This window comes from Monomorium pharaonis, chromosome 10, assembly GCF_013373865.1.
Source record: "Monomorium pharaonis isolate MP-MQ-018 chromosome 10, ASM1337386v2, whole genome shotgun sequence".
In the NCBI taxonomy this organism is placed as follows: Eukaryota; Metazoa; Arthropoda; class Insecta; order Hymenoptera; family Formicidae; genus Monomorium; species Monomorium pharaonis.
In genome coordinates, this window is record NC_050476.1 from 9,857,063 (window position 1) to 9,883,197 (window position 26,135).

Sequence of the window (26,135 nt, forward strand, 5' to 3'; positions counted from 1 at the left end):
CGCGTCACATGCCCCAACATGCTTCTATTCACCCCAACGCACTCCAATACGTTGATTCCGATGACGCCAACCTATTAGAATGCGTTGGAGTGAGTAGGAGCATGTCGGAGCATGGCGACGCGAACAAACCACAAGTCTCCGTATGGGTACAAGATGGTGGATAGCAGTCATGGTGGGGGGCCATTGGCGCATCTTTGATTATAGGTCTTTACTCCGAGCAAACCCAAGCAGACCAACGCACTCTAATAGGTTGATTCCGATGACGCCAATCAATTAGAGTGCGTTGGTCTGCTTGGGTTTGCTCGGAGTAGACCCAGAACAGACAAATCGAACAATACTAATGAAGGATTTAAGCTTTAATCTGTAAGAAATTGACCAATCACAGTAGATTTTTAGAAGAATACTCAATTGTGATTGGTCAATTCCTTACGGCTTAAAACTTAAATCTTTATTGTAGACAAAGCCTAAATGTTACGTCTTAGCCCTTCATTGTAGACCAGGCTTAGGCAGAATCTACAATAGGTGTAATAAGCCTTAAGCCATAAGGAGTTAATCAATTATATTTGATTATTCTTCTCATATTCAATTATAATTGGTCAATTTCTTATGGCATAAGGCTTACTACATCTATTGTAGATCCGGCCTTATGGTATATCCACATAAACTTACATAATCGCATAAGCATATACATAAAAAAATTGATTGGTTTATAAGCACTTTCATAAGAAAATAGACCAATCAAATTCCTTATGCATATGCTTATGCGGTGATGCAAGTTTATGTGGATATACCATTACGGAAAACGTGTGCCACAGGCCTTAGGGCCACCGCACAAACTCTTTTATAACGCGTTACGTTACGTTAAGTACTCCATACGAACCTAAGTTGTACTTAAAATTTAACTTAAATTAACGCACAAAGAAATCCTTAACGTAAGAACTTAAGAACTTACGTTAAAAGTTTCTTTGTGCGTTGATGTAAGTTTAATTTTAAGTACAACTTAGGTTCGTATGGAGTACTTAATGTAACGTAACGCGTTATGGAAGAGTTTGTGCGGTGGCCCTTATAGAGCACTTAACGTAACGTAACGTGTTACGAAAAAGCTTGTGCGGTGGCTCTTATGGAAGAGTTTGTGCGATGGCCCTTAACATAAGAACTTAAGAACTTACGTTAAAAGTTTCTTTGTGCGTTAATGTAAGTTTAATTTTAAGTACAAACTTAGGTTTATGGAGCACTTAACGTAACATAACGTGTTACGAAAAAGCTTGTGCGGTGGCTCTTAGGTCTTAGGTACACGTACCATTAAACAGGCACGTTGGGTGCGTTCTTAAATTCGCAACGGATGCAGCTAGATACACCAGAATGTCATTCCATCTTTGTTACTTACGGAAAGTTGAACAAAGATAGAAAAACTCTCCAGTGCATCCGTTGCGAATTTAAAAACGCACCCGTTGTGTAAGGTGCAATTTCATGCGAGCGAAGCAAAGCTGGCTTTTACTCCTTCTCCATCGATTTTCGTTAAAATGGCTGTTTTAGCGCATCTCAAGTAAAGACACGCTCAAAGTTCGACACAGTCGAACTTTACAGCGAAACAACTGTAGCTGCCATTGTAAGGGCTCTGGCAGACCAGCGCGATTTCCGTCGCGCGCGACGCGCGATAACCATTGGGCGTACAGAGATGAGCGGAGAGGCGGTCATTCATTGGACACCGCGCGTCGCGCGCAACAGAATCGCTCTGGGGCCCGATTCTTGAAGTCATTCGCAAGAGAAACGTATTCGCAAATTCTGTTCTTACAGAAAAGTTAGAAATTTATTGGCTATCGTATGGCTATTAATCAATTAACTTACAACTTTCTGTTAGAGCGAGTATTTACGTATACGTTTCTCTTGCGAATGACTTTAAGAATTGGGCCCCAGGTCTGCTGGAGCCATACGTCAGTAATATTCGACGTACGCGATGTACTGACTATAATACTGATTATAATCCATTTTTATACGCGGTTAATTACAGGCAGAGTTGCAAAATAATTTAATTATTGATTAATAATTAAATAATTAAATAAAAAATTTTTAATTAAATTTAGTTTAATTAAAAATTAAATTCTTGATTAAATAAAATTTAATTAAGAATTAAATTTCAATTCTTAATTAAATTTTGTTGTAATTGAAAATTAAATTTTTTTAAATTGAGAAATAAAATTTAATTTTCAATTACAACAAAATTTAATTGAGCATTAAAATTTAATTCTCAATTAAATTTTATTTAATTGAGAATTAAAATTTAATTTTGAATTATAACAAAATTTAATTGAGAATTGAAATTTAATTCTCAATTGCAACAAGATTTAATTGAGCATTAAATCTTAATTTTTAATTAAATAAAATTTGATTAAGAATGAAATTTTAATTCTTAATTAATTTGTATTTAATTTAGAATCAAAACTTAATTATGAATTAAAATAAAATTTAATTAAAAATTTTTAATTTTTATTTAAAATAAATTTAATTCTTAATTGAAATGAATTTAACTGATCATCGAAATGTAATTCTTAATTAAATAAAACTCAGTCAATAATTAAATTCTAATTCTCAATAAAATTATATCTCTCAGGGAATGAAATTTTAATTTTCAATGTAATTAAATTAAATTAAGAATTAGATTATAATTTCTTTTTCCGTGTAGCTAATGACAGTGTCGAAATGAGACACGACAGGCAGCATTGCAAATAATTAATTAAATATTTCAATTAATTACATTAAAGTTGAAGAATTAAAAGTCAATTAATTTAATTTTAAATTAAATCTTATTTAATTAAAAATTAAAATGTAATTCACAATTACAACAAAATTTAATTGAGAATTGAATTTTTAATTACAACAAAATTTAATTGAGCATTAAATTTAATTTTTAATTAAATAAAATTTAATTGAGAACTAAATTTTAATTCTCAATTAATTTTTATTTAATTAAGAATTAAATTTTAATTTTTAATTAAACTTTATTTAATTAGTAATTAAAATTTAATTTTTAATTACAACAAAATTTAATTAAAATTTAAAATTTAATTTTCAATTAAATTTTATTGTAATTGTAAATTACATTTTTATTTTTAATTTAATAAGATTTAATTTAGAATTGACTTTTAATTCTTTAATTTCAAAGTAATTAATTGAAATATTTAATTAATTATTTGCAACTCTGATTACAGGAACAAGAACAAGTTCTTGTTGATTGCAATACTGATTGTATACAAATACACAGTAAATAAACAGAAAGCCAGCGAAGACATACTCCATAAAAAGATAGAAGTGGAGATAAAAAGCCAAGCTTTTCTTCGCTTCATGAAAAGGAAGGAGGCGAATAGCGATAGCTAAGCGACTCTGCTTTTTATTGTATGGAGAGGGGGTAAAAGCCAGCTTTGCTTCGCTCGCATGAAATTGCACCTTAAAGCCTTTGGCACACGATAGATTTTTTCATGCCAGGGGCTCGATTCTTGAATTCATTTGCAAGAGAAACGTATGCGCAAATACCCGCTCTAACAGAAAAGTTGCAATTTTATTGGTTAAAAGTCATACGATAGCCAATAAATTTCCAACTTTTCTGTAAGAACAGAATTTACGAATACGTTTCTCTTGCGAATGAATTCAAGAATCGAGCCCCAGATCGCATACGAGACATCTTATTACATGTCCTGATTGGCTCGAATAATTTTATTACCAATCGTAACTCAATTATTGTAAGGCTTGAATCACATGGTGCGGAATACAAGCAGCCAATCAGAGCTTTGCCACATCAGAATGCGTTGATGCGGCAAAGCTCTGATTGGCTGCTTTTATTCCACAGCTCTATTCCGCAACATGTGATTTCGGCCTAAGATGCCTTGTATGCATGAAAAATCGTATCGTGTGTGCCGAAGGCATATGCAATTGTGCAACGAGTTAACTATAAAATTCAAGGTCCTCGACAGCGCGCGTGCGCGTCGGCGAGCACAAGCACAGCGTGCGAAGCGACGCAACGGTTTGGAGAGTCTGCGCGAACCTCACCGTTACTCACTGTGTGTGACATCACGCTTCATTGTTGGAGGTTTACGTCATTCCCGAGTCTGCCCAAAGGGTCGATCGTGGTGTGCGCGGAGCAGGTCGCGAAGTGAGTTCACGCACGCATGCACACATTCACGCACGTGTGCATGATAGACAATTTCCTTCTTTCGTCGCGGGAAAGACGAGCGCTAAAATGTCGGTTACCCTGACTCGAGTAAGTTCAAATTGCCGCTCGTACATTCACATCTGTGTCTGCCGCGTGTAAAACAGAAGAAAGGAGACATCGCGCATCCGTAGTGTTGCGCACGGATGTCATTCGCGAGAAACAAATCGCCTTGGTGCCTTTGTGAAAACAAACTTCTATTCGAGGGAATGTCGACGCTCTACATGTTGACAGAGTCGTCTAAGTTCCTCCCTCTTATCGCGGAGTTACGGAGACTTTTACGTTGATTGATATTTACAAGTGAGGTTCCGCGTCGAGGAGCACGCATTGAACAATTTCCGCGCAGTTTGACGCCGCATGACTTTGTCATCGCCCGTTCCTCGCTCGCGCATCGTATCACGTCGACCGGGTAAAAATGTGATTGATCCTCGTACACGGCCTTATTTTATCATATTCTCTTTCGCCAGTTGGTTCGGTGTGCGTGCGACAACGAGGACACGACGACGGCCGCCGGCGCACCTTTCTTTCATTTTAAATATAACAGTATATAAATAAGTATGAGCAATAGCGGGAGTGCGTGGCGAGACTCTTCGCGTCGCTACCGTTGTTGATTTTTCTGCCGCAAGCACGCGCGCGCGCGGATACGCGTTGTTTATCAATGCGCTCTCTGCGCTAGACGGAGATAGTAGGCGTCGGGAAACACTTGAAGGAGTGACAGCGAGAATTGACAAATGTGATATGTGTTGTCTTTTTTTTTCATTGAATGTGCTCATCGAAAAATTCTGATTTTTTTCCTCGCTGACCACGCTGTACTTCTACAGTATTTTTTTTGTATGGACATGTGACGGCCAAGCATTATCAAGGTTAGTTGTATACGACTCGTGTCAGAGCTGCCAGCAAGGTTGGAATCATATGTATCATACACAGTAAAAAAATTTGTGTCTTTTGTTAAAAAATATTTCTGGTTAAAACTTGTATGTTAAAATTTAACATATTTGCTTGTTACTTTAACATATTGCTATTGTTTGATTCAAGTAAAGTGTTAAATTATTAGAATAACTAAAAAAAGTGTAAAAGTAACACAACGTACACATACTTTTAATTTTACACAATAAATGTTCTTTATTATCAGTGACAGCATGTATCTGTTATAATTGACAGAAAAAATGTTGAGTTTACTCTATAAGAGTGACTGTCATTTCTCGACGTGATCTCAATATATCCAGATGTGTCTCGCGAGTACTTATCTTATTGCCAAATCTCATTACAATTACATAGGCTGTTCCACGGCCACTGATACAAATTTTATATAACGAGTAGATTTTATAATATATTGTAAAGTACTTCTTTAAAATGTTTTATAAAATCTATTGTTACATATAGAATAGATCAAGACAAATGAGATATTAGGACAAATTGGAATAAGTAAAAATTGAAATTATATTTATTATATTTTGGTTGAAATTTTCATTCTCAGGTGCGAATTACTTTGTCTCTGTCTTCTTACATCTAAAATCATAAGCCTTACAAAAAACATTACCAATTAATTAATCTTATGTTGGACTGATTCACCTCGATTTACTATACACACATAAAATTTTTATCAATAATGCTGGAACAATCTATATATACAATTGTGAAAAATTTCTTTAGCATTTCTAAAATAATTATTATGTAACATTATAATATGTTAAATTAACATATCTAACGTTAAAATAACATTATGATAATGTTAAAATAACATATATAATTTGTTATTGTAACACATTATATATGTTACATTAACATTATTATAATGTTAAAGTAACATGCTACTTTGATATAATTTTCTCTTAAATTGTTACATAAAAATTATGTTGAATTATAAAATCTACATTTATTTTTACGTTAAAATATAACAATATTTATGGTGCTATTTAATGTATACTTAATATGTTAAATTTAACAGAAAAATTTTTGTGGACTGTTTGGGACATACAATATCTGTTAAATTTAACACAAATTCTTTTACTGTGTACCTTATATATTCTACATAAATATTGTACGTGGTATTTTATCATATTCCTATTTATCTACATAAAAAAAATTTAATAAAAAATACAGTTATAAAATTGCACTATCAAGTTTTGTTCAGAAATTATAATTGAAAAACAATTTAGCTGATTTTTAAAGGCTGATTTCACTTTTTAAACTAAACACTGTTTAGTTATTGATAAAAATATTTATTATAAAATATTTTTACCTCTATAAATCTACCAAGTTTTATTAAATTAAAGAGAGAAATTAATTGAGAGCTTTGAGTAATATGTTGCTTTAGTTTGATACATATATTATATGCTACGTAATTTTATTTTTTATTTGGTGTTTTTATTTAAATTAATTTAAATCAGTCAAATGTGATTTTTGTTTCTACAAACGATGGATAAAATTACCCAATTTTGGTCCAACAATGGAATCTTTCTTATGTATGTTTTCGTATATTTTTGGTTGTGCTGAATCACAATTAAACATTACTTTCAAGGTGCACCGATGGGAAAATATTGAAAATGATATTGTCGTTAGCATGATCTCCAGGATCAACATGAACATAGTGAATGACTTATATCATGTATATGTGTATGTGCATGTGTGGTGTATATGTGTGCGTTTATGTTTAAAATTGGTTCTTGTATTATTCAATAGTTTAAGCGTCAACGTCATTATTGTGATCATAATCCTTTAATATTGATCTATTAAGGCTCATGATTAAACTAGTGACATTAACAAAATTAATATAATAAGAAAGAAAATCGGGGAATAAGAAATTTTCGAGGAATTAGTAATGAGCGGTTATAGTGTACAAAAAATTATTCTTGATATGGATTACCTTTAAATTACCTCGGATTACATAAGATTACCTAATCTATTACCTATTTCAAATTGTTCCAGATTATCAAATACTACCTTATATTACCCAAAATTATCTTCAAGTATTTAAAATTACGTCATATTTTTGGCTTTGTGAACTTGGCATCCGACTTGAAGGGATTTTTTTTTCTTAATTCTTTTTTGAAAGATTTTCGTATGTAGTTGAATGTAGTAACATTTATTTTGTTTGTAGTAGCGTAGAAAAAAAATATCGAAATTTAAAAAAACGTCATCCCCCGACTTTGAAATAAATCAATTTTAATGACTGTTTCTTATAGAAAATCGTTTGTAGTGGATTGTAGTACAATTATTTCCGTTTGTAGTTGAACCGTTTGCGCGGTATAATAATTTAAACAATTTATAAATAGAAAATTTTTTAATTTTTGAAATAGCTCAAATCCGCTTCCGGGAATCGATTCAGAATCGTTTGTAGACGTTTTTAGTGATTTTGCTTTTGTTTGTAGTTGAACCGTTCGCCCGATATAATTATTTAAACAATTTGCAAAATAGCGAATTTTTTAATTTTAAAGATATCTCAAATCCGCTTGCGGGACTCGATTCAGAATTGTTTGTAGTTGTTTGTAGTGATTTTGCTTTTGTTTGTAGTTGAACCGTTCGCTCGGTATAATTATTTAAACAAATGGGTTACAAGTGATAATTGTTAATTTTTAAGATATCTTAAATCCGCTTGTGGAAATCGAGTCAGAATCGTTTGTAGTTGTTTGTAGTGATTTTGCTTTTGTTGTAGTTGAACCGTTCGCCCGGTATAATTATTTAAACAATTTTCAAAATAGCGAATTTTTTAATTTTAAGATATCTCAAATCCGCTTGCGGGACTCGATTCAGAATTATTTGTAGACATTTGTAGTGATTTTGCTTTTGTTTGTAGTTGAACCGTTCGCCCGGTATAATTATTTAAACAATTTGCAAAATAGCGAATTTTTTATTTTTAAAGATATCTCAAATCCGCTTGCGGGACTCGATTCAGAATCGTTTGTGGTTGTTTGTAGTGATTTTGTTTTCGTTTGTAGTTGAACCGTTCAAAAGTTATTAACATTTAAACAAATTAAAAATATAGAAATTCAACAATTTTTTAGATACCGCAAATCGGTAATTTAAATTAAATTAATGAATTATTTTTTATATAATCTTATATATGAAATCGGTTTTTTAACATCGATCATAGTTCCGCCAATAGCTCGAACTAACCGATTCACGCCGAGAAAGCAAGACAGCGGTAACAGCGGTCTTACTCTCGGCTGAACGAGAATGAGAAGGATAGGACATCATACTATTGCGCCGGCGCCGCGGCAGCGCCGGCGCCGCACCGTTATACGGATAGACGAAGCGTCTCTGCGTGCGAAAGTGTAGAGAGAATCCGGAGCGTGCGCTCGAATTTCCATCACTGACGGTCCCCCCGCTCACGTGTATATTGAGCATACGCAGAAGCGCTATACGCATTGCACTGAATCGTTTGCTCTGAGCGTTGATATTCACTCTGCTAACATATACTTGTATATATATAAGTTATATACAGGGTGTTACAAAAGCATCGGATTTGCTTAGTACCATGCGATAGAGAATGAAAATCTAAGAAGAAATGTCTAATACTATTTTTTGATGCGGTAAATAGTTTCGCCTTAATTCATCATTGTAATAAGTCAATAAGCGCGGAGGTACAAGAGAAAGTCAGTGACGGAGAATGCGTGAAGTTGACTCCTTGTTATTAAAAATTAAAAAATGCTTCTAATGCTAATAATAAATTTGGCAACTCATCGCGCAAAAATTCCATGTAATTGAGACCGTTTATCCTTTCTGGTAAAAATCGGCAGTTCTGGTAGCCGCCTGAAAAATTCTATCGATAATTATTAGCACTCGAAGCTGTAAGCTGCGGAATAAAAAATTTCTTTACTTGAAGATACAAATTCGAAAATTTTCCAAGTCCCGTCAAAATGGAAATATTTCTCAGTAATCGACAGTTTTATTGAAAATTTTGGTAGCCTTCCAAAGAATTTTATTGATAATTATTAGCATTAGAAGCATTTTTCAATTTTTAGTAACAAGGAGTCAACTTCACGCATTCTCCGTTAGACTTTCTCTTGTACCTCCGCGCTTATTGACTTATTACAATGATGAATTAAGGCGAAACTATTTACCAGATCGAAAAATAGTATTAGACATTTCTTCTTTGATTTTCATTCTCTATCGCATGGTGCTAAGCAAATCCGATGCTTTTGTAACACCCTGTATAATTATATTTAAATTATATATAATATGTTTTTAATTATTATAATATTTTTATTATATATAAATATGTATAACATATAATTAATATATAATAATAAATTTAATCAATAATAAGAAGCTACAGAAGTTTAACAGATTAAGTTTATATAAAAGGCAGCGTTGCGGTGATATCTTTAATATTCTTTTATCGTTTTTGGCCTGTTTATTTTATCTGAATCAGCTTCAAGAATAATATAAAAATGCCTCGACCGCCGACAAATTCGCCGAATGAAATTTAGGATGCTCTGAAAGGGTTTTGTTTTATTGATAATAAAGGCAAACTTTTAGCATGGGACAACGATGTTTGGAAAAAGGCAGTTGATGCTATGAGAGGTAAAATGTTAAAGGACTACATCTATCTTTATTTATTTAAAAATAGGAATAATATGTTTAATTGAATACATGGAATCGAAATTGGAATGTACCAAAGATGAAAGTATCGATACAACCGCGGATAGTTCACACGCTTCAAATTGGTCAATGGGTGAAACAAATTGCGTATTACCAACTCTACGTAAATCAATAACTTTATCAAAAAATGAATGGGACATCCTCAAGTCAAATATTGTGAAGTACAAAGATCGCGAATATGGTGCTTGTAATTGGTTGGTCTGATGCGGTATATGACATCTTGTGGAGTCATCTTAAATTGCCCTGTCCCTTCTCTTTAAAAAATGCTAAAATTAATCGAAATTTAGGCGAAATATTCTTGTGAATTAAAGGTAGTTGCTCAGAATGCGAATCGAAAATTCACATATATAATCGAAAATTCACATATATTTCAAACCGAACCGACTGGAGATAACTTCATCTTAAATATTTCCACTTTCGATTTTCGTGGGATAGTTCATAAAAAAAAGCGGCAAGTTTGTGGTAACAGACGGATTCGTATTGGGAAAGAGTTGCAGGGTACATCTACTTATGCTTGGCGACGGAATGAAGCTAATAAATTAATGGATTTTGGAGATGTTGTACCGGTCAACCTACCGTCGGAAGATGTTGCACGTAAAGCAAAACAAGAAGTTCAAGATAAAGAGTTAGGAGTGTTCAAAGTTAAAGCAGCTCTTGCTTCAATATGGGACATAAAATATGGTCAAGAGTTCAATGGGTGTATTTATGAAATCGGGCTTGATCATTTTTATGTGATGTATTGTAGTCCCACACAGCTTTTTCTATATAAAAAGTTTCAGAAGGAAGACAATATCGGTAGCATTAGCATTGATGCAACAGGTGGAATGATAAAACAGATTCCAAAGTCAGACGATTCGAAACGAATCGTTTATCTCTATCAGGCTGTTTGTAGCTATCGCAAGAAAATTTTGCCTTTATTTCAGTTAATTTCAGAAAAGCACGATACCAACACATTATCATATTGGATGCGAGAGTGGTTGCGTTCCGGGGCATTGGTTCAAAACAAGTAGTTATTGATTACTCACTGGCACTTCTGAATGCAACTTCTTTAGCGTTCAACAATACCAATCTTAAGACATACATCGAGAACTGTATTGTCTTCGATAACAGCTCATCATCCATGCGTATCCAACGTCCTCGATGTCTTATTCGCATTGATATCGCACATCTTATCAAATTAATTGCGCGTTGGAGCTGCTTCAAACATGAATCTCCTGGGAAAAAGGACTTTTATTTACGTTGCGTTGGGCTTTTGACTACATGCACAAAGATTGATGGGTTCATTGAATTATGTACGGACGTTTTGTCAGTAGCATTTTCAATTTATGAAGATATTGACGATAAAAAAAGTCATTGTTTTGCTGCCCATAATAGAATTATAAATCGTATAAAATTTTATCACTTTCCTAACGATACGCCAAAAGATCCCGAAAACAGCGATTTCAAATTGCTGGAATGTCGCGAGGATTTTGACGAGACACTTTTATCGAGCAATGCACTTGATGCAATTATACAAAAAATCAAATCAGATAGCACCGATAATTTGAAACAAGGCCGATTAAATCCATATTATTGTCCTGATTTTGGTTCTCGTCTCTTCAAATTATCAAAACAGTTTGTTTTATGGACAGCTGTAATGACATCCAGTGATGAACAAAACTCCACTCTCGTAGAACTAGAAAATAAACATGTTGCTAGTTCAACCCGAAGTGAAGAATATTTTTGGGAACTCAAAAATCTAGGGGATTTTAAAAAGGGGAAGGCTATTCAGGTAGACAAATACCTTATTATTTATCTAAGATTTCTGATAGGAACCAATAAATTGTTGAATGCGCCGGAAAAAAAATTCAGGAAGATGATCTCCTACTTAATAAACCACATGAAGAAGTAGTTATTGACGACATGAAAAACTGAATATTTGTTGACAAATTGATCGAGTTAATAATAAATGATACAGATGAATCTTACGTTCATAATTCAGAGGATTTGGTAACAGATCTGGTAAAAACAGATTTATCTCAATCGGAAGATATTACCGTTGACAGTATTCCATTCAAAACCTCCTTTCTTAACGAGGCCGAGAATTGGAAAGGTCTTAATAAAAAGACAAATTCGATTAAGTCAAAGACATCAAATAGAGCAAACAAATGAGGTAAATATCTTATTGCATGTCCCGATATCGAGATTATTTATAAACGGCCGAAATTTACTTCAATGCTACCTATACTTGTGAACGGAAATTCTTTGAAACCAATAAACATAGGTAAACATATCATTAGTGTACGAAACAGTTGTGCATTTGATACTACCATTCAAAGTATTACAGCTGCATATCACGATTTTGAGGCATATTCCGAATATCTCACAAAAAATAACATCTTTATATCTAAATTTATTCACACAATATCAACGATGGGTGTGTCGGCGAAATTATACAATGAGCGAGGATATATTTTAAGTACCACAAAGGAAATAAAAGATGGAATATTAGGCTGTATGATTAATATTTTGTATCTACAAGAAAAATGTATTCTTCGTGATGTGCCATCTCTTGAAGAAATCGCCCGATGCACTGATTGTTTGTTTGAAAAATCAATATGACGGTTTTACATATTAATCCAGTCCCCATATACAAATATGGCGTGATAGGTTTACAAGAAGCTATAAATGAGGCTTGTAAACCAAGCAGTACAAGCATATGCTTACGATGCAAGAGTGCTAATATTATGAAAATCTTTTTGGGGAGCAGTCACATGTTACTTGACATCGAAGATGTTGGAAATGCTTTGCTTTTAAGTCGAATGGGTTATCCAAATTGCAGGAGAAAATTTACAATTGAGGAGATACTAGATAAGCTGGTTTACGACAAATACACATATAAGTTAGTTTCCGCAATTATTTACAGTGACAGTCATTATTTCGCATTTATTATACGGATTACTGGTAAGTGGGAAATTCACAATGATCTCAAAGAACGAGTCATGAAGGTTACTGCGCGAATGCTTTTGCAGAAACATAGTATACATATGTTATTTTACGTTCGAATTTCCAAACCAACCAAGATCGACATGTCCGGTCAAAATCTTCTCTTATCGATGATCTTGCATAAAATGCAAGCACGTTCATCTAAACACACGCACGCATGCACGCACGCGCGCGCGCGCGGGCGCACACACGCGCACCCGCACACGCACACACCACACACACACACACGCACACGCACACGCGCACGCGCACGCACACGCGCACGCGCACGCGCACGCGCACGCGCACGCGCACGCGCACGCGCACGCGCACGCGCACGCGCACGCGCACGCGCACACGCACACGCACACGCACACGCACACGCACACGCACACGCACACGCACACGCACACGCACACGCACACGCACACGCACACGCACACGCACACGCACACGCACACGCACACGCACACGCACACGCACACGCACACGCACACGCACACGCACACGCACACACACACACACACACACACACACACACACACACACACACAATCAATTAAATACTAAAATACCAAATAAGAAGAAAAACACAACAAAAAAGAATTTAAAAAAAAGTAAAAAAAATACAAAAAATAAAAAAAGTAAAAAAAAGTGAAACCGATTTTCTGTCACGTCCTCGTCGTCGGTTTTGGTTAATACTAAGAATGGAAATTTATTATAATGATAATGCTTCTTGAAACTTTCAAAATTACAGCAATGTGTTTAGAACAAAAGAAAGCAAATACACTACAAACGTCTACAAACGATTCTGACTCGATCACCGCAAGCAGATTTAAGATATCTTAAAAATTAGCAATTATTACTTATAAGGCATTTGTTTAAATAATTATACCAGGCGAACGGTTCAACTACAAACGAAAGCAAAATCACTACAAACGTCTACAAACAATTCTGAATCGATTCCCGGAAGCGGATTTAAGCTATCTCGAAAATTAAAAAATTTTTTATTTATAAATTGTTTAAATAATTATGCCGCGCAAACGGCTCAACTGCAAACGGAAATAATTGTACTACAATCCACGACAAACGATTTGCTATAAGAAACAGTCATTAAAATTGATTTATTTTAAAGTCAGGGATGACGTTTTTTTAAATTTCGATATTTTTTTTCTACGCTTCTACAAACAAAATAAATGTTACTACATTCAACTATATAAAAAAATTTTTCGAAAAAGAATTAAGAAAAAAAAATCCCTTCAAGTCGGGTGCCAAGTTCACAAAGCCCATATTTTTTTAGATTACTTGAGATTTGTTCGAATTTACTTCGCTCGGATAAAGTTCTGAAAAGCGCAAACTTCCGATCGCGCTAAAATTTTAACCAAAGCTCATCCTTGATTAGAGAAGAAAGTTCTTAAAAGAATTTTTGGCGACAAAGCCTCATTTGCCCCCAGCCCCTCTCAAAGCCTCCTTTTGACAATTTTTATTAAATATCTCCGAAAATATTGATTTTAGAGGAAAAAGTTTTAAACAAAAAATGAAGCTGTTAAAATGTTTTACAAAAAATGTTAGGTACATTTTTTATGTAAATCTATTATTTTGGCTATCATGAAGAAAAAGAGTATTTTTTTCATCAAAATTTTGAAAGTTTTCATTATGTATTTTGGAAAAGATTAGCGTAAAAAATAGATATAGAGAATGCGTGGTATAGAGAACAAACACACACGGAGGGATGCAAGGGGGCCTTCGACCTCCCCTTTCCCGCACCCACCCGCTGATAGGGCAGAAGTGTGCAAAATTCAAATAAGTACGTACATAATAAGAATCTTGTTTTGCGTGGAAATTTGCAAAGGGTTGTGCAGAGAACGCGTGGGCGGGGGAGGGGCTTCGCCTCTCCCGCTGCATTCCGTCCCCGTATTTTTTCCTAACTCTAACCCACTAATTTTAAGTCGTTATTTGGCTATGGATATCCAATTGACCACGTTACAAATTTGCAATTAAACTTTTGTTTACGTTAAATAAATATATATAACCTTTAAATTAAAAAATTTTCGCATAGTTAGTAAAATAAATTTTAAAAAATGTTTAACGGGGTCAATTTGACCCCCGCTGGGTCATAACAGCCAAAATAATAGGTTTATGTAAAAAATGTATATAACCTTTTTTGTAGAGCTTTTTATGAGCTTCATTTTTTGTTTTAAACTTTTTTCTCTAAAATCAATATTTTCGGAGGTATTTAGTAAGAACTGTAAAAACTTTGAAGGAGACTGTGGGGTAAACGAGACTTTGTCGCCAAAAATCCTTTTAGAGACTTTTTTCTTTAATTAAGGGTGAGCTTTGGTTAAAATTTCAGCGCGATCGGAGGTTTTGCGCTTTTCGGAACGTACCCCTTTGCTCATCTAAGATTATCTTATACATTATATGAGTACATAAAGTATTATTTTTTTAGATCACTCTGGAATGTCTAGAATATCTTTATAGATTATATAGATATGATAGGTATTTTTGAGAACATCAATTTTAAATTTTCACTGCTTAAGAAAAAAAACCACAATTTTACAAAACATTTATTACATATAAAAACACAAAAATGTAAAAATTTTGCAAACAGAATGTGTATATTATATGTATACATCTAATATACTATATCTATACATATTATATGTATTTGACTCTCATAACGTTAGAGATTTTTTAATACTAACAAAACTTTTTACTAATAGATATAAATATTAATATTTTATAAAATAAATAATATTTAAAAAAACATCAATAGTAATACAAACTTTGTGAAACAATATTGCAACTTATTGTTAGTTAAATTAAAAATGTTAAAATAAAAATTAGATATATCAAGTTAATAAATAAAAAGGTACATTTGTGAATCAAATATCTGAAAATTTTTATGTGTATGTACTGCTATTCATTAATGCCTGAACTTATATTTTTACCATTAGTTATCTTATTTATACGGCATTTATTATAACTATGGACAAAAGAGTCGTATTGTTATATGTTACATAAAAATGATCAATTCACATAGATGAGATAAAACACGACAAAAATGTCACTGTGCAAACGGAAATCCAGGCATTAATGAATAGTAGTGTACTTAAATGTTATTAAAATCTTGACATAACTAAACTTTTTTAAATTATTTAAAATTCTTTCATAATCATTTCTTTATCTTTTTAAGAAAGAATTAAAGGATTAACACCCTGCATATTAATAGGACCATAAAATACATATCTCTCCTTAACTTTTTAAATATCATCTTTTTGTGTGGCCACTTAAGAACTTATAAATATTTTAACAGAAATTTTATTTCAAATATTTGATTACTTAATTTTTTCAAGACTTTTTCTATATACCAACCAGTATCATAATAAACAACGTAATACATTTTGGTGTTTATTATACACTGCGAATTGTTATTTTCAGTACTTATGACACTTTTTTAAGACGAAGTTTCTCGGCATGCTTAAGAAACGTTTTCTTTAAAATGTCATTTTCTTGTACTGTTTTTGAAATTTTATCAATATAGAAAAAAGGTCGAGTAATGAACATTTTATTTGAAGATATCGGTAGTGTTCTTTTTAATCTATTTTGTCGATTGTATTTTTCATTAGATTTTTTGTTAAGTGTAATGTTAGCACTGCACGTTATCTTATTTTTTTCCAGTACTATCTGATTAAAATTTGACAACTTAGTATCGGAATCTGATTTTTTTCCTCTACAACGATCTCGGAGATTGTTTTCTCTTTGGTTTCTTCGATTGGAATTATTACTGAAGTTTTTAAAGATGACCTTTGTTTCGATTTTTTATTTTAAGTAGTATCCAAATTGTTACATAAATTTTAATTAGCATCAGTTTTTGAAAAATAAGACATTAGCGGTTTTTTGGAAGAAGTCTGAGATGTTGTTGAAATGTCATTTAAATATTAAAAAAAGTCTATAAAAATTGATCACCATCCATTTTGCACTTGTATTATTTTTATATTTACTACACTTGATTATTTTTATGGATGTATTGCAAAGAAAAATCAATTTTGCTTTACTATAATCCCGTTGGTTGATTTTAATCATGTAATTATTTGATCATCAAGCCCGTTTATTATTAAATATTTTAATAAAAAGTTATAATAAATTTTGTACAAATATTTTTATAATTGGCGCATTTACTTTATATTATTATTTGTGTAGAAAAGACAATAAAACAATAGGACAGTAAGACAATTTATCTAATATAATATTTTTTTTCTTAAGGGGCTACATACACCCAAAAATTTGGAAAAAAATGGCTTTTTTGTTTTTTGCATATTTGTAAAGTATAAAGTCTTGAGAATATGCCTTGCAAGTTTCAAAGTGATTCCTTGAAAATTGTCGGAGATATAGCGAAAAAGGTCCAAGCGCGTTTGACGATGTTGGGGCGTGATGAGCGCCTTTTAATCTTTTGCAGCAGATAGAATATTACGCCGGCAAGCTAGAATCGAAGCCTTTGATGCCGCTACATCTGGGGAGGGTTCACTGTATGGCCCTGGAGTGGATGACTCCATGTAAGTTTAAAAAAAATTATCTACGTTTTAACCGAATGTCAAACTTTAAACGCGTTTTTCTCGAAACCATGTTTTCAAAACGCGTGCCAAAAATATCTCGGAAACTGCTGGACCGATTTACTTGAAATTTGGAGAGCTTAATCTACACAAAAAAGGCAGTTTTTATCGTGGCGGTTTTTTTAGAGCTCTTACTTTTTTTAAAGTTAAAAAAATGACCGATTTTTACCTTTAAAAATTGCTTTTTTTCTTTAAACGGCCGCCATTTTGCCAAAAATCGATATTTTTAAAATTGGCCACGATAAAGACTAGATAATATCATTCAGTTTAAGAAAATTCTAGGCTGGTCTGTTTTAGATAAGTCTTGTACGAGTTGCAATTGGCACCGCGGAGCATCTTTTTTTAACAAGGTCTTGCAACGAGGACAATATCTCTGCCATTTTTTAATATTTTTAGTTCAAATTTATTCTGAAACATGTTCTAAGAATGTATTTTAAAGTAAAGAAAACTAGGATTAATTAGATACATTACGTTTCGAAAAAAAATTGAGACAAAGGCCTATTTTTTACGTCTCTGGGTGTATATAGCCCCTTAAGGGCGCACATACCCACACTTGGCGCCTTTTTTTACCTTTTTTTAAAAAAAGTAATTTTGTTTGGATATCACGCATTTTATAGTATTAAGCATCTTATTTAGGCTGCGTCAGTGAATATTCACCGATTATCACAGTTATAAGTATGCCATTGCGAATCAGTGAATATCCACTGATTAAGATTTAGAGAGTGAAATGCGGTAGTAAATAATGTACCAAATTTTTGTCTTCCTAAATGTCTAACAATGATACATTGGCTTGATATATGTGTAGCTTTTTGAATTCCTCACAAACTTTGATGGCACTTTGCTAAATCACTTTTTAAAAATAGAGAAACAAAGGTATTCCTATATTATTACTTTTGCCAGATAGATCAAATTTTTGTAATTCAACACTTATAATTTTATATTGTTTTATACATAGACTCTAAATATTTATAACTGCAGCAACAAGCATTTGTTACTATATACTAACTACCTAATACTGCATGCTTTGTAATTTCCTGTAGAGCTTTATTTTCTATATTACTTTTGTCAACTTCTGTTTGTAATTTGTCAATTTTTTATGGCTATATATTTAAAAAAAAGGTGCGTGCGTGCGTGCGTGCGTGCGTGCAATGTATGTACACACATACATACTTAAATTTATATACGTACATATATACATATGTATATAAATATTATTACACAATGTTATTCTTTTCTGTCTTTTTCTCTCTCTCTCTTTTTCTCCCCCTTTCTCTCAATTTGACAATAACACTCTTTAACTAAAAATACATTAATTATAATTTATTTATATGTGTATATATGTGACTTACTTTATTTTATTTTTATTACTTTTTCTTAATTTTTCCAAACTATTAAAATTTTTTTTCTTCTTATTGACTTTTTTTTATCTATTCTTCTTCTATTCTACTTTATCTTTAAATACAGTGTTTCTTCCTCTCTTTCTTTTAATATATAACTAAAAATAAAACATGACACAAAGTATATTGATTTATCTCAAAATAATTATTTCTATAAAAAAATAAAAATTTTATATAATATACTTATCTGATTATATAACCGTATAACGGATAGTACGTTATACTATAATCTCCTTGCGCAATGTAATATGCGTACAGAAACTAAATAAAAACTTGCTCGCTATTAACCTCGCGCACGTCACATCATTAATCCCGAACTGTCACATTATCGTCGTGAAACTTGCCGCGGACTCGTCTGCTAACGTCAAAGTATATTTGACTACGAACGCGCACTTCTCGTCGGATCTACGAGACTTTTCTTATAAGAAATTATTAACCGTACGATTTACAGATATATTACTTAATATTTATTCTTTACTCTCACAAAACGATCATATCACGAATGACAGCGATTTATCATCATATCAATATGCAGTATATATTTTATAAGAAACTGTCACAGGTAAGTTTTAGAAGAGCCCTCTCGTGTCGAATTCGTGTACTTGACAAAGACCGACGACGTATCTTAAATGAAAAATTTACATTTTGGACTTTGCGTCGCTATATCTCCGCTCGTAGAGCACGCAGAAAAAAAATGAAAACATTTTTTTTTATAAATCAGACCCAAGCTTTTGATTGAACCTAGTTAGAACTCGATAGGTTAAATTGTTATTGAGATCTGATAATCTCAGGTGCTCGCAAGTATAGAACTGTAGGTTACCGAGAAATATTTCCATTTTGACGGGACTTAGAAAATTTTTGAATTTGTATCTTCAACTAAAGAAATTTTTTATTCCGCAGCTTACAGCTTCGAGTGCTAATAATTATCGATAGAATTCTTCAGGCGTCTGCCAGAACTGCCGATTTTTACCGGAAACGATAAACGGTCTCAATTACATGGAATTTTTGTGCGATGAGTTGTAAAATTTACTATTTTGCCTCCTGTTGCTATCGGCGATATACCGTTATTTCGACGCAACATTATGCATGATGGATGTCCAGCACATTATGCAGGTTACAAATGCTATAATTAAATTAATCGCGCAGAAACGCAGGCCGAATTGGAGGAGCAAATACAAATAGCGTTTAATAATGTACAACGACACCACATTCAACATGCCACAGAAAGTGTCATAAATAGAGCAATTAAATGTTTGGAAGCTAATGGTGGACACTTTGAGCACTTGTTATAATGTTTTATTGTTTTATAATAAGTAAATTTAATTACCATTGAATTTTTTCTTACTTTGCCTGATAGACAAATCTTTGTAAGTCCTCTCAGCAAACACAAAGTTACATGTAACGTGCTTGTTAGTTGTAATTTCCCACTCAATAATATAATTGCAATATAACACACGTATTATATTACAATTATATTGTTGAGTGGGAAATTACAATTAACAGGTACGTTACATGTAACTTGGTGTTTGGTGGGCTATAGCGGTAAAATTTTTTTTGGTAATCGGCAGTTCTGGTAGCCGCCTGAAGAATTTTATCGATAATTATTAGCACTCGAAGCTGTAAGCTGCGGAATAAAAAATTTCTTTAGTTGAAGATACAAATTCGAAAATTTTCTAAGTCCCGTCAAAATGGAAATATTTCTTGGTAACCGACAGTTCTATTGAAAATTTTGGTAGCCTTCCAAAGAATTTTATCGATAATTATTAGCATTAAAAGCATTTTTTAATTTTTAATAACAAAGGGTCAATTTCACGCATTCTCCGTCACTGACTTTCTCTTGTACCTCCGCGCTTATTGACTTATTACAATGATGAATGAAGGCGAAACTATTTACCGCATCGAAAAATAGTATTAGACATTTCTTCTTGGATTTTCATTCTCTATCGTATGGTGCTAAGCAAATCCGATGCTTTTGTAACACTTTGTATATATATATATATATGTGTGTGTGTGTGTGTGTGTGTGCGTGCGTGCGTGCGTGCGTGCGTATACGTTAGTGCGTATACGTGTGGCGTACGTGTGTACGTACATTTTTATTAAAAGGAAGATCTTTTTAATAGGAAGGAAATTTTTAGTCTCCATACAATTTTTTTGTAAATTTATAAAAACGTTAACACCTTTTATATATAAACATGCATGTATATTTTCTCGTATTAAATAGAATAATTAAAAAATTGTATTTGATTAATAGTGATAAGATTTTTTGGTGGTTTTCTCTTAGCTTTGTGACCAATGTCGGTATTCTGTATGAGTTCCGCCAAATAAAATATCTAATTTCAATTTAAATATGTTTTATTCCAAAAATTTTTTGGAACAAATTTTTTTTTTCTTTAAATTGATTTTTATTATTAAATGCAAATTATTTTTAACTTCTTAATTTATGTTAAATATATATACACAAATATACATGCAAACGACATGCAAATATATGCGTGCGTATTAAATATATAAAAAGTGTTAATGTTTTTATAAATTTGCAAACAAATTGTATGGCGACCAAAGATCGTCTTCCTATTATTAATGGATATTTTACTGAAGCCTTATATGATGCGCCTGCGCGAGAACAACCGGCCCGTCTATCAACACCGATATTAAACTTATTCGCCCGTGTCGTCTGCAAAATGTATATATATATATATATATATCCGTGTAAATGTATTTTCAAACTCATTAAATTAAATTATATAATTATATTATTTTTATTATCAGAGTGTGCTATGTGCATATAGTGTAAATAATATAATTATGTAAATAGTTATTGCAGTTTATATTTTATACTTTTTCTTTAATATTATATATTTTGTTATATTGTATTTGCAGTTTTAAATATTAAAAAAATATTTTGCTTTATATTAATCTATATTCGCATTTGTAACAATGAAAATGTACGTACGCACATATGTATATATATGCTACTTTTGTTATATATATGCATTTGTACTTTATATCGTGTAATACGTTGAGTATTATGTAATTAAGATTTTTATGTTCTAATATAAAAATATACGCAGGAGAGACAGTTATGGAATGTGACGCGACTAAAGAAATAACGCAACTTTTAGCGCGGCGCCTATAGCACGAGATTATCATCTTGTTTTGCAATAATTGAGAATGACGGAACCTATATATTATTACATTTGGATGGATTTGGCTTTTAATGTTTTTTAATTTTTGTCCTTACAAAATTTTCAAAATTTAAAAAAAGGGAATGGGATAAGTTAAAAAGTTAGAAATTTTTGGAAAATCTAAATATACTATTGTAAAGAGTCAAGAGACACGGTAGTGGCTCGCGCCAAATGAAAGCGCAGCGCGAGTCCAACCGTGTTCTTTTACGCGAGTACGCGATTTGCGAGCAACCGAGATTATCGGATCTCAGAAACGGCTAAACCGATCGAGTTCTAACTAAGTTCAATCGAAAGCTTGGGGTCGATTTACATTAGAAAACTGTTTTTTTTTTCTACTACATGTCTTATGAGTGGAGGTATCGCGACGCAAAGTCCGAATGTCAAAATTTCATTTAAGATACGTCGTCGTCGTCGTCGTCATTATCGTCAATCTTGTAGGTATCAGTAGGAAAATGAGGGACGAAATTCCATCTTGCTTATCCGCTACCATGTGGCGTTCGCATCATCATTATAGCACCGTATATGGCAAATGTATAAGTCACGTGGGTCGCCAGTTGCTCGCTCGCGCCATGTACTAGCTCACGCGAAGTGACATGTATAGTGTGAGGTTATGTTGATTTTTTAACATCTCATCTATTTAATCATCGACACTAATGTAAAATTAATAATTAATCAGAGAGTAACATAGTACATTAAGATTTTATACTTGTGTCGATAAAATAGATGAGATGGTATGTGATGTAAAATTGTGTATTGGTTTATTGCTGTAATTGTCAACTAATTAATCATTGACACCATTAATCAATGTAAAATTAATTAATTAGAGAATAACATAGCTCAGATTTTACACTGGTGTCGATGAGGTAGATGAGATGTTGCGTAATGTAAAATGTGTATTACTGCTGTAATTGTCAAATGTTGTAAGGTGATAATGTTGTAAGGATAAGAACTATCACCATCATTAAGGTATTACTTTTGTCAGCAAGATATAATTATATGTTACTAGTAAAGTAAAGAATAAAAATAGTATTGTTAAAACCATTCATTTGAAATTTTGTTAGATCTAATTAATAGTTATTAATATTGATTGACAATTATAGCAACATTTAACCAATACATAATTCTTCTATATCATACAACATTTCATCTCTCATTGACTAATGTAAAATCAGAGAGCTATTTTATTTTAATTTTACATTGGTGTTGATGATTAATGGGTCACATAGGTTGCTCGGGCCACTGGTCAGCTTGTGTCAAGTGACTTGTGTATTGGAGGTTAAATAATTTATTTAATGATTTTTAACATCTCATCTATTTAATCATCATTCATTAAGATTTTACACTTGTGTCGATGAAATAGATGAGATGTTGCGTGATGTAAAATTGTGTATTTTTATTGCTGTAATTGTCAATGATAATGTTATAAGGATAAGAACTATCACCATCATCATGGTATTACTTTTGTCACCAAGATATCAACAATTATATTTTATTAGTAAAGAATAAAAATAGTATTATTAAAACTATTCATTTGAAATTTTGTTAGTATAATTAATAGTTATTAATATTGATTGAGAATTACAGCAACATTTAACCAATTCTTCTACATCATCTCATCTATCTCATCGACACTAATGTAAAATTTGATAGCTATTTTACTTTTTGATTTTAATTTTATATTAAGTATATATTCTTTAATTAAGTATACATTCTTAATTTAATATAATTTTTATAAATATTAAAAAAAACAAATTTTGAAGCGAGTTGTTTAATTCATTGATTGATTATTTGTTTTATGTGTAAATATTCTTTTTACACAATAAAGTTGTATTTGTGCATGATGCAATTTATTAATCAATGATTAAAATATTCGCTTTAATTAATCTATGTTACATCATAGGTTAAATTTGATAAAAAATATTTTATCTTGGATTTATTTGATACATAAATAAATGTGATATGTATGTATTTAGATTGAATCAAAAGTGTGATTTTTTGCTTTGTGAAAGAAGTTCACACATATATATTACCTAGGTTGAATTTCATAAAAAGTATTATCTTGAATTTATTTGATACATAAATAAATGTGATTTTTTTCCATCCAAAGGTATATATTATTTAAGTTGAATTTGATCAAAAGTTTTATCTTGGATTTATGATTTTTTCCTTAAAATAAAATATTGCTTAGTCTATGTTACATCAAATAACATTTTAGTGACCAAACATAATTATCTTTTTAAAAAAAGGTAAAAGGACTCCAAGTGTGTGGGCTTCTTTAAGGAAAGACACAAATTCAAAATAATCGTTTTGATCAAATTCAACTTGGGCCTGGTTTCAAAATATGCTTACAAGGAAAATTTTATTTAAAAATTTATAGTATTATATCTGTTATATAAACTTTAGCTTCTTTGTAAAATTTTTCTCAAAGAGAAAGTTTTAGAATGTAATCTTATGTGGTCTAGAAACCTAAGTAGTTTATAAAAAAAAATACAAAATGCGTGAGATCCAAACAAAATTACCTTTTTAAAAAAGGTAAAAAAAGCGCCAAGTGTGTGGTTTTCCTTTAACAAAAAATTTACAAAATTCAAGATAAAAAAGATTTTGATCAAATTCAACCTAAGTGATATATGGAATAGAAAAAAAATTTACTTATGTATCAAATAAGATATTTTTCATTAAATTCAATGTAAGTGATACATGCATCAAATTCAATCTAAGTGGTCTATAAACACTACAAAACGCGTGATATCCCAACAAAATTACCTTTTTAAAAAAGGTAAAAAAGAGGCGCCAAGTGTTTGGTTTTTTTCTTTAAGCAAAATAATTATTGGATGGTTTAACCTAAGTAATATAAGAAAAAAATAACAAATTCAAGATAAAACTTTTAATCAAATTCAACCTAAGTGGTATATACTTTTGGATAGTTCAACCTAAGTATTATATACTAAGTGTGTCAAATTCAAATTTTTGCAGGCGCACAGCAGCCAATAATTTAATACAAAAGGCTAATATTTATAGTTTAATATTATATTTAAGAATCTTCTTAAGTTTATCGTTAAAATACTTTGTAATTAACGATATTGTATCTAAAGACAAACTTAAAACAATCAAATTAATACTCTTATAGTATCAAATCTAAAAAATCGTTTTGTATTATAAAAACTAGCTAAAGAATAATAATAATGTTTTAGTTTTTATAAAAATATTTGTTTTTATAATTGGCGCAAAATATTAGATATCACTATTTTTTTAGAGAAGTTAATTTGTGTGTGTGAGTATAAACTTTAAAAATTTTAGGAATATATATTACTTAGGTTGAATTTGACACACTTAGTACGTAATACTTAGGTTGAACCATTCAAAAGTATATACCACTTAGGTTGAATTTGATTAAAAGTTTTATCTCGAATTTGTTATTTTTTTCTTATATTACTTAGGTTGAAACATCCAATAATTTTTTTGCTTATAAAATACCATAAAACTTTCGTATAAATCATTTTTTCATAAACCTTATATTTTCAAAGATATTTGCCAAAAACGAAAAAATGTGTTATTTTTGAGAGATGGTTTCAACCCCTAAATGTTGAGGCCGCTAAAAAAAAATATGGGTCTAATATTTTTTTATGTTCTACAACATATCCAAAGCTCATTAAAATCGGTGAGGGACAGTTCTGTCCGTTCCCTTGTAAGTCCAATTAATAATTTGGTGAGATATAAAAAAGGGAAATAAATTAATTAAACCGCAAAAAGAAGAAAAAATAGAAAAAGTAAAGTTAACAATTTAGTTAAAATGTAAAGTAAAAGTAAATAAATTACACAAAAACTAAGTCAAATTTATAATTTTGTCATACAGGCAATTCAAATTTTCAGTTTCTTTTTGTAAGTTAATTGCAGTATTATGCTTTTTAATAAATATTATTTCAGTTATCTCGTGCTTACTTAATTGTTTTTCATTGTGTAAGATTTTCGGTGACATCCATTTAATATCATGATCAAAATTTAGATGATGTCGACTTACAACAGATAAATTGCTTTCATGTTTCTTAATATCATAACGATGTTCATTGATTTGTGTTATTAAATGACGTTTTATTTGACCAATATACAGTCTGTTAAGTAAGAGCGTGGCCGGATAAATTTATAAAAAAACTTATTAAATAAAAAAAAA

General features: G+C 31.5%; 2 protein-coding genes across 11 annotated transcripts in view; one reads left to right on the top strand and one right to left on the bottom strand.

Annotated features, from left to right (window-relative positions):
• The window catches only part of LOC118647617, a 52,176-nt gene that overhangs the window by 23,249 nt on the left and 2,792 nt on the right, over positions 1 to 26,135 (bottom strand). Inside the window, exon 1 of one of the 3 annotated variants that reach the window (XM_036292856.1) lies at positions 4,045 to 4,170. The exons of 1 other annotated variant lie outside the window; for it this stretch is intronic. The gene's annotated coding sequence lies outside the window, so the exon portion shown is untranslated. Of the gene's footprint in view, positions 1 to 4,044; positions 4,171 to 26,135 lie in introns of those variants that run through there. One more of the 3 variants, XM_036292858.1, reaches the window with a different exon arrangement.
• Positions 4,093 to 26,135, top strand: part of LOC105833366 — a 303,435-nt gene continuing 281,392 nt past the window's right edge. For 4 of the 8 annotated variants that reach the window (XM_012675065.3, XM_028194776.2, XM_028194778.2 and 1 more), the window contains exon 1: positions 4,100 to 5,067. The gene's annotated coding sequence lies outside the window, so the exon portion shown is untranslated. Of the gene's footprint in view, positions 5,068 to 17,231; positions 17,329 to 26,135 lie in introns of all 8 variants that reach the window. The other 4 variants (XM_036292848.1, XM_028194774.2, XM_028194775.2 and 1 more) reach the window with 4 other exon arrangements.